We start from the raw sequence: 10417 nt of genomic DNA, 5'->3' as shown, positions 1-10417 counted from the left end.
CCATAAATGCAGTAGAAACTGTACTGGCTTTAAATGGATGTGATAATGCACAAAAGTGTGCATACTTGGTAAGTCTGTCAACTACCACCATGATGACACTCTTTCCCTCAGACTTGGGTAAACCTGTGATAAAATCCATTGAAACCTCCTCCCAACGTTGGCTTGGAATGGATAAAGGTTGTAATAGACCCGGTGTCTTAATTGTTTCAACTTTATTTTGTTGGCAAACCAAACATTCTGCCACAAACTTTTGAATATCTGATTTAAGGCCATCCCAAAAAAATTCCTTCTTAACCCTGTGGTAAGTTTTTAAAAATCCTGAGTGCCCTCCTAAGGGAGAAGTGTGCAATTCCATAAGAATCTTTTGTTTTAGCTGGGAATTCTTACAGAGGTATAAGCGATCTTTGTACCATAACGAATCATTTTTCCAGCTAAATGTATCAGACGTACTGGAATCTTGTTGTAGCTTTCGAATAAGTGCCCACACTTCTTCGTCATTCTTCCATTCCTCCCTTGCTTCGTTTATCCAATCTGGTTGGATAATAGAAATGGCGCACAACAATGCTTCCACATCCTCATCCTTTCTTGAGAGTGCATCTGCCACCACATTTTGCTTCCCTTTTTTGTAGATGATTTCAAAGTCATAACCCAACATCTTTGTGACCCACTTTTGTTGCTCTTCAGAGGATAATCTTTGTTCTAAAAAGTATTTAAGGCTATCATGATCCGTTTTTACCTTGAAGTGTCTTCCCATTAGGTAGGGTCGCCATTTCTTAAGTGCATGGAGTATTGCCAACATTTCCTTCTCATAAATAGCTTTGCTTAAAAACTTTCCCTTGATTGGACGACTTTCAAAAGCAATGGGTCTTTCATCTTGCATTAGAACAGCACCAATTCCATTTCCTGAAGCATCACATTCCACAATAAAGGTTTTTGTGAAGTCCGGTGTAGCTAAGACCGGTGCTTGGCACATTGCCTCTTTAAGATGTTCAAAGGCCTTTGTTGCTTCCGGAGTCCATGAAAATGCATCTTTCTTCAATAATGTTGTTAGAGGTGCTGCTATTCTCCCATAATTCTTAACAAACTTGCGATAATACCCTGTCAACCCAAGAAATCCTCGCAGATGCTTTATGGATGTGGGGATTTTCCATTCCTTAATGGCTTTAATTTTGCTAGGGTCTACCTTAACTCCTTCATGAGATACAATATGACCCAAATATTCCACCTCCTGGACTCCAAAGAAACATTTGGATCTTTTTGCATATAATTGTTTCTCCTCCAATAGTTGTAGCACCCTGTCAACATGTTCAACATGATCCTTCCAAGACTTGCTGTAGATTAGTATATCATCAAAAAATACTAACACAAATTTTCTAAGGAATGGTTTGAAAATTGAATTCATCAAACCTTGAAATGTTGAAGGTGCATTGGTAAGGCCAAAAGGCATGACCAAAAATTCATAATGACCCTCATGAGTTCTAAATGTCGTTTTCGGAATGTCTTCAATCTTCATTCTGATTTGATGATATCCTGAACGAAGATCCAACTTGGTGAAGTAAATTGATCCATGCAATTCATCCAGTAATTCATCAATGACAGGAATGGGGAACTTATCTTTAATAGTGAGCTTGTTGAGCTCCCTATAATCCGGACACATGCGCCATGATCCATCCTTCTTGTGCACCAATACTACTGGAGCAGAGAAAGAACTTTGACTCGGTTGAATTATACCAGCCTCTAGCATTTCTGCAACCATACGTTCAATTTCACTTTTTTGGACATAGGGATATCTGTACGGCCTGATGTTTGGAGGAACACTTCCTGGAATCAGATGAATAGCATGATCATGATCACGCATAGGTGGGAGACCTTTGGGAGTCTCAAATACCTTGGAATGATTGTCCAGGACTTTTTGGAGATCTGGAGAAATAGATGATTCCAATGTGGAAACATCTAGCGAACATAATTGTGCAATTACACCTCTTTGCTCCTTTTTTAGAAGCTTTGTCATACCATTAGAGCTGATTATCTTTCCTGGTTTCCCTGCAATACCCCTTAATTCAACTTCCTTTCCTTCCATAGAAAATTTCATGAAAAGTTCTTGAAAATTAAAAGCTATTGTACCCAAGGATTGTAGCCATTGGACTCCTAGTACAACATCAGCACCTCCCATTGGAATGGAAAGCATTGGGCTAGTCAATACATATTCTCCCATGGATAGCTTGATATTATGGCACTTTCCAGAGCAATTTATTGTTCCTCCATTTGCAATCATCACTTGACACTCTGGTGCTGGATATAGGAAGCAATTCAATTCTTTTGCTACCCTACAATGAATAAAATTGTGGGTGCTTCCTGAATCAATCAACACTATTACCTTTTTCTTCTTGATTTGTCCTTCTATCTTGATGGTTTGAGGAGTGGTAATTCCCGCCAATGCATTACAAGATATGGTCGGATTTATTTGTTCTTCATCTAGGCTTTGTTCCTGGAGTATATCTTCTTCTTTTGACCTTTCTTGCTCCTTTTCTTCTTCCTCTTCACAATCTATGTAGAATAATTTCTTCTCAGCACACTTATGACCTTTGTGTATTTGCTATCACAATTGTAACAAAGCCCTTTTGCTCTTTTTTCTTCCAATTGTTGTGGTGTCAACCTTGTAGGTTGTGGAAGACTATGGGCAACAACACTTCCGTCTTTATAGTTGTGAATGGTATGCTTCCTAGTTGCCATAATTTTGCTTTCCATTTTTCTTGCTAACCTGAATGCCTTCTCTAATGAATCAGGTTCCCAAAGGCGAACATCATGTTGGATATTATCCTTTAAAGACCCTATGAACACATCAATCCTATGCTCCTCTGGAATATCTTTTACCCTTATGTTCAATTTTTGGAACTCCTCAATGTGCTCCATTATTGAACCCTTTTGTTTGAGACTTATCAATTGGCTAAAAAAAGTGTTGCTTTTTGTATCCTCATAATGTGCTATCAATTCTTCCGTAAAAATTGCCCAAGTGATAAATTGTTTACGAGAGCAAAGCCATTGATACCATACAAATTGATTTGGTTCCAAATATAAAGTTGCCATACGTACCTTTTGTGTGTTTTGCACATTATTGAGATCGAAGAATTGCTCCATCTGTAATATCCATGTGGCGGGATCCTTGCCATCAAACTTCCTCATATCGATTTTTGGAATATGGTGGGTCTTCGATCCAACATTAGAGTCTATGGAATCATGATTAACATTTCTTTTGTTCTCATCATGAGTTTCCTTTACAACCTTTTCACCATTAGTAAGTATCTCTTGTAGAAAATTTGTCAAATCTGTCTTCAAATCTGCCATGTCTGTCTTCAAATCTGTCTTCAAACTTGCCATGTCTTTCTTCAAATCTGTCTTCAAATCATCCATCTTAGCTTCCATGCCCTTTATCTTAGCATCTGTTAGCTTTTGTGAGCGTGACATTTGTTGCACTTGTTCTTGTAATTTTGATATATCATGTAGCATTTCTTCCTCTTCTTCATGAGTCATGCTAGAGCTTTCAGGTTCCTTACTAGGTGTTTGCATTTTCTTTCCTCGGGGCATCAGTTACCGATAATAATGCTTTACTATGCCCTTTGAATTCCTTCAAACCAAGCTTATGCAAAAATAAAAAAAAAAACTACACACCTTTTTTTACTTTGTAGAAGCCTGATATTGAATCTGATGTATCTCTGTAATTTCGAATCATCCAATTCTGAAATTGTGACCTGTAGTAGCCTTCTATGTCCTCTTTCCAATGCCACTAGTCTGAACCAAATTGGATTCTCCAAGAAAGAGTTATGCACAATCTCCCACAGTGACCTGATTATAGACTGTTTCAGTAGAGCGAACTTGTATGAAGTGCCACGTGTCACTGTTTCAACCCTTGACTCTGAAAAAATATATAAAGAAAACTACAGTTCGTCCTCTTTCTGTACCTTCTTACGAAATTTCAATCCGATGCTCAGAAAGAAAGTTATGACGATTTTCCCCAGGTCACCTGTTTTGAATGTAATTCAGGAGTCTGCAAAAAGACCAACTTCCTCAGATCATATCTCCGAAACTATTGCGAGAAAAGCTCTGAAATTCGGACCCAAGGTTCAGCGCCAATTCTTCTCAAATGGGTTTTTTTTGCGACTTCTGAAACGTCACAGAAAAAAAGTTATAGCGAAAATTCCACGATGACCTGTTTGGAGCAGCGAAACCCTAGAATCCAAAGCTCTGATACCAAATGTTATGAAACCAGCTCACAAAAAGATAGAAAAGAGAGATCCACGCCTTAGAATTCAGCCTCTTCGAGGGGGCAACCTCCTTTACATTACATAAATGAACAATTCTTGGATGATACAAATGAAAAACCTCCTTTCTATATATAGGAGTCTAAGGGTCCCAATATAATCAAAGCCTACATAACAATAATATTGTAAGGCACAAAAATAACAATAGAGGGATTCTATGTGGCACAATAGTAACAATATGGGCACTACATGGGTACAACAATATAAATAAGGGGTATAACTACAATAGTAATGGGGTAATCACTAGTATTATAGGGACCCAACAGAACATAATTGTTAAATTACGCCACATTGTTCTTTCTTTAGAATCTTTGTCATGTCGTTAGAGCTAATTATCTTTCCCGGTTTCCCTGCGATACCCATTAATTCAACTTCCTTTCCTTCTGAAAAAAATTCAAGAAAATTTCTTGAAAATTAAAAGTTATTGTACCCAAAGATTGTAGCCATTAGACTCCTAGTACAACATTAACACCACCCATTGGAATGGAAAGCATTGGAATATTAAACACATACTCTCCCATGGATAGCTTGATATTATGGCACTTTCCAGAGAAATTTATGGTTCTTCCATTTGCAACCATCACCTGACACTCTAGTGTTGGATATAGGAATAAATTCAATTCCTTCACTATCTTACAATGAATAAAATTATGGGTATTTCCCGAATCAATCAACACTATTACCTTTTTCTTATTGATATGTCCTTCTATCTTGATAGTTTTAGGAGTGGTTATTCCAGCCAATGCATTACAAGATATGGTTGGATTCATTTCTTCTTTCTCTAGGCTTTGTTCTTGTTGTGTATCCTCTTCTTTTGATGTTTCTTGTTCCTTTTCTTCTTCCTCTTCAAAATCTATGTAAAATAATTTCCTCTCAGCACACTTATGACCTTTAATGTATTTTCTATCACAACTGTAACAAATCCCTTTTGCTCCTTTTTCTTCCAATTTGTGTGGTGTCAACCTTGTAGGTTGTGGAAGGCTAGGGGAAACGACACTTCCATCTTTATAGTTGTGATTGGTAGGCTTCCTTGTTGCCATAATTTTTCTTTCAATTTTTCTTGCCAACCTGAATGCCTTCTCCAATGAATCAGGTTCTCAAAGGCGAACCTCATGTTGGATGTTATCCTTTAATGTCCCTATGAACACATCAATCCTATGCTCCTCTAGAATATATTTTACCCTTATATTCAATTTTTGGAAGTCCTCAATGTGCTCCACCACTGAACCTTTTTGTTTGAGATTTATCAATTGGCTAAAAAGGGTGTTGCTTTTTGTATCCTCATAATGTGCTATCATTTCTATTGTAAAAATTTCCAAAGTGACAATTTGTTTACGAGAGAAAAGCCATCGATACCATACAAACTGATTGGGTTCCAAATATAAAGTTGCAATGCGTACCTTTTGTGTGTTTTTCACATTATGGAGATCAAAATATTGCTCCATCTATAGTATCCATGTTATAAGATCCTTGCCATCTAACTTCCTCATATCAATCTTTGGAACATGGTGGGTCTTCAATACAACGTTAGAGTCTATGAAATCATGATTAACATTTATTGTGTAAAATATCATCCTTATACATGAAGTTATCCCCTTTAGTAGGAATAATGAGGAAAAGTGGATGATCCTTAAGTTGGATATGAAAAATTTCTTTTATTGTGTCAAGCATAGCTTCATGTTTGGATTCCTTTAGAAATTTGGGTTTAATCCAAGTTTCATTGCTTGGATCTCCACATGTTTCAACAATTTGTTGGTTTCTCTTTTATGTAATGGGTTCTATATGCATTTTTTGTGTTAAGACTTTGCTAGGGTTGGCCCTTATCAACTTTAATTTATATCATCATGGTAGAATCCCTTATCTAGAAATTGAATATAAATTGTTTTGGTAGCTTATTTCAAGTAGGTATGATTGGTGGAATCATGTATTCATAAGAAGAATCTAGGACTATGACGTCATTTCCTTGATCAGGTCATAGAAGTTAGAAAAGGTTCACAAGTCTAGAGGATTATCAATGTTGGTTTACCTCCTTCTTAATCTTAACTAACAATGTTTCCAAGAAATAATGAGCATATCAACATTTGGCATGATAGTATCATGGGGAGGCCTCCCTTATCTCAACATTAAAACCTTCTCACCCTTAAAAACTATGGAACAACATGGGTCGTCATATCTTTTGTTTCTATTTACATATTTGAAGAGGAAAGACTAGGATTTCAAATTCTATCATCTGATATATTAGTTGCAGGTGGATCTGAGCCATATTTTAAGAAAATCAAATTATTTTTTAGCTATTTCCTCCTTCACACAAACAACTAGGGTTTCAAGTAGCAACCTCTGTTCTAGAATTAAATTCTTTTGAGACCCATCTAATATTCTGTTTGGATTTTTGGCCTGAGCTTGAATTGATTTTTTTTTATGAAGTCGAGAGGGTGTTAAAGTTTATTTCTAGCTTCAAAATTGATTTTTTTTAATTTCCGAAGGAGCTAACTCGATTTACTTATAGGCCGAGGATTTTTATACACCGAATCCATTTTGGGGTTCTGATTTTGTTTGTTTATATTTCAAGGGGTAACTCCTATATTTTACAGTGACCACCTTATGATTCAATGAGGATTTTAACACTATTTTTCCATTAAAATTTTGTAGGTTGCTACAATTTTCAACTCACATATTTTGTGCCATTTTATTTTCATCTAACAGTGGGGAAATTTAGAAAAAAATGGGGAAATTTAAACTTACAGAAGACATTGTTGTTGTTTCTCCTTAGATGCATTAGTGGGGTTGAATTTGTCTTCTCTACAAATAGTTGTTCATGGGTCGAATTTATTAGCTTTGTCATTTTTCTCTACTTTTCCTCAAGTGATCCTCTTTCTTTATTCCAGAGCGATCCTCATTCTATCAATCCACCTATGGATTAGAGAGATCGTTCCCAAATAGTGAGCCTGAGCTAAATTAGTTTTTGAATAATAAGGCTATGGCCATTAACTTACATTAGAAAAAATGTACCAAGCATCAATCAGATTCATGTCTGGAAAAAGTAGGAACATGTGGAAGGGATAAAACGAGGCACTAGACAGTCAATGGGGAAACCATAAATTAAAGAGAATATTAGAAGGCAAATGGGAAAATCCACATGCCACACATAGCAAAGTAGAGATATCAATCTAGGAGGCTAGGGTTAAAGGAATAGGGTTGATTGAAGAGGAAGGGATCGATTGTGGAGGGGAGTGTGGGATAGGGTTAAAGGAATAGGCATGCATCAATGGCAGAGGCACACAAAATAAGTTCGATGGCTGAGGAAGGGATTGATGTCATAGGTATGGATCGATGGTGGAGGGAAATGTGGGCTAGGGTTAAAGGAATCGGTAGGGGTCAATGGAGGAGGCAGGTGAAATAAGTTTGATGGTGGAGGCAGGTATTGATGGCGGACACAGGGATTGATGTTGGAGGTCGTGGGCACGAGCTAGGCAGGTATCAATGGCAGAGACACTCTATCATTGAGGTAAGGAACGATGGTGGAGGCATGCGTCTTAGGAGGAAAAGAATAGGTTGGGTCACGGTTTTGATTATAAATAAGTCTAGGTCACGATTTTGTTTATAAATAAGGCATTGAGATTTAGTTTTTATTTTTTTGTATTTTTGTATTTTTTATTTTTTTATACAATATTAAATTTAATATAGTATTAAATCTTAATCGTAATCTAATTTCATTTTAATCTAACCTTAATATTAGTCTTAATTTAATTTAATCTTAATCTTAAATTTAATATAATCTTAAATTCCCTTCTATAGATATTTTGGAGTGAGTGGCATGATTAGAGGCAATAAATGACTTGAAGCTTTTCATTTTCAAAATTCCTTTAGGTAGTGATACATGACAAAGAAAATCATTAGTGGTGTGACACTACAAAGGGTTGCCTATGCATGAGGGACATATCACATGAGAGTTTGGTATCTTGGAGACATGTCATTGGAAGTTCAAGATCCCAAAAATATGTCGCAGGATGTTGGCTTTCATAGTGATACATATCATTGAGATAATCAACTTCAACACAATACATGCAATGACAAATTTAGGGTTTGGTGCATCACTAGGTCAATGGACTCATCATTGTTGTATCCCACTAAATGGGAACTTCCTAGTTCTATATCACATAGGAAAGGAACTTCAAATTGTTGCATCACAAAAGAATAGAACTTCTTAATGTTGTATTGCACTACAAGGGAAATTCTAAAAGACCTCATTAAACTTTGTCTAAGTTTTTGCAAGAGGAAAAAAATGGTATATGAAATTAATAAATCAAGAGAAGGAGGTGTTGAGGGAATAATAAGAAGCCTTCGCATTGATGGGGACCCTTCTTTCCTCCTAGGTGTTGGAAATACTTAAGAAAAAAGAGGGTGGTTGTTGGGGCGTCTACAACAAGGAGACACCTTGCTAAAGTATATGAGTGATTACCTAACTCTAGAATTGGTTTTCTCCACTACTAATAGCTATAATAATACAAATATGATAATGTAGGTTGGATAGGAAGAATAATAAAGAAATTCCTTAGACCCCCTTACCTTTCCCCCTTTATGGTATCATAGCCCCTATAGGCACTCGTGTTTCTTGGTCTTGGTCATCATCATTTTATTAATTGCAAAAGTAAAACTATTTTCAATGTTCATAACACCATAGTATGTCCACCTCATGGTGGTCAATGTAACAAAAAAATCAAAATACCCATGCCTAATTTAATACAAATTTAATTACAAAAAATTCAAGGAGAAACAAATTTGGATATTGTATTTTTCTTCTAAAAAATATACACGTATAAAAAAACCTTTTGAGGTAAAAATACTAGAACCCTTGGAACAAATCTTTGATGAGGCTTATGTGTTTATTCTCTAATATCATTGTCAATTTTTTTCATAACAAACCCCAAAAATATTAGGCATGCATGTGACACACAAATGGAGACTTTAATATGCAAGTAGCCCAATCTAGATGAGGTATTATGTAATGTAGCACCATTAAACATTTTTGATGTATTTTAGGTCAAGAATTCCTATGGTAGTGGCATGGCATCTATATAGTGAAACCATAATATGTTTTTCTCACCATTAAGAGTCAATGCTACATAATTTTATAAGTTCCTTCAAATATTGACATTGCCACTTATATAGAATGATGCAAAATCATCAACCATACAAAAAAAAATGGACCTAATTATAGTTTAAGATAACTGCCCATGATTTTCCATGCCACCTCAAAGATGTCTCATCAGTTCAATCAATTCCATGTCACAACCTAGAGGATAAACTCACCTAACCAAAGGATTCGCTAGCTTTGACTAGGTCCATGCATGCCTTACTTCACTGAGATATAAGGAAAATTGTAAATATCATCTTCAATTGATACACATGAGGCAAATTGATACACACGATGCCCCCATGGGCATCGGGCACCTTAGCGTGCCCAACATGCGATGCCCCCATGGGCTCCGAGCGGCTTGGTGTGCCCATCATGTGACAGCCCCATGGGCACTCGGGTTCCCCACCTTTGTTTTCTCATCAATGACAATAAAATATTATAATTTTTTAGTACCATCTTGCATAATCAATCAATTATAAACCAACTTTTAACACCCAAACATTACTTTAGTCAATTTTCTAAAAATCATTATGAGACTCCCCGTGGGAACTTTGTTCATGGGCAGTCATGGGCCGACCTTACCTATTTTATGTGGGAGCCCCTTTCCAAGTTGGTTCGACCCAAAAACTCATCTCACGGGCACCCCTACCAGGCGGACGTCCTGGCATGCCCAGCTCGCAACGCCCACAGGGGCACCTGGGTGCTCCGCCTTCGTGCGAGTGCATTTAGGGCGGTGGTGTTCGCCCTCTTATGAAAACCATTCAACACAAATAATTAGCTCATCAATGACAATAAAATATTATCATTTGTTAGTACGTCCATATTACATAATCAATCAATTATGAACAAGCTTTTAACACCTAAACATTAATTTAGTCAATTTCCGAAAAATCATTATGAGACACCTTCATGGGAACTCAATTCATGGGAAGTCATAGGTTGAACTTACTTTGCATGTCTT

This window comes from Pinus tabuliformis, chromosome X (genome assembly GCF_031772625.1).
Source record: "Pinus tabuliformis cultivar Carrire ecotype Pingquan chromosome X, CPIR1, whole genome shotgun sequence".
Lineage (NCBI taxonomy): Eukaryota > Viridiplantae > Streptophyta > Pinopsida > Pinales > Pinaceae > Pinus > Pinus tabuliformis.
Note: the sequence above shows the minus strand (reverse complement) of the source record.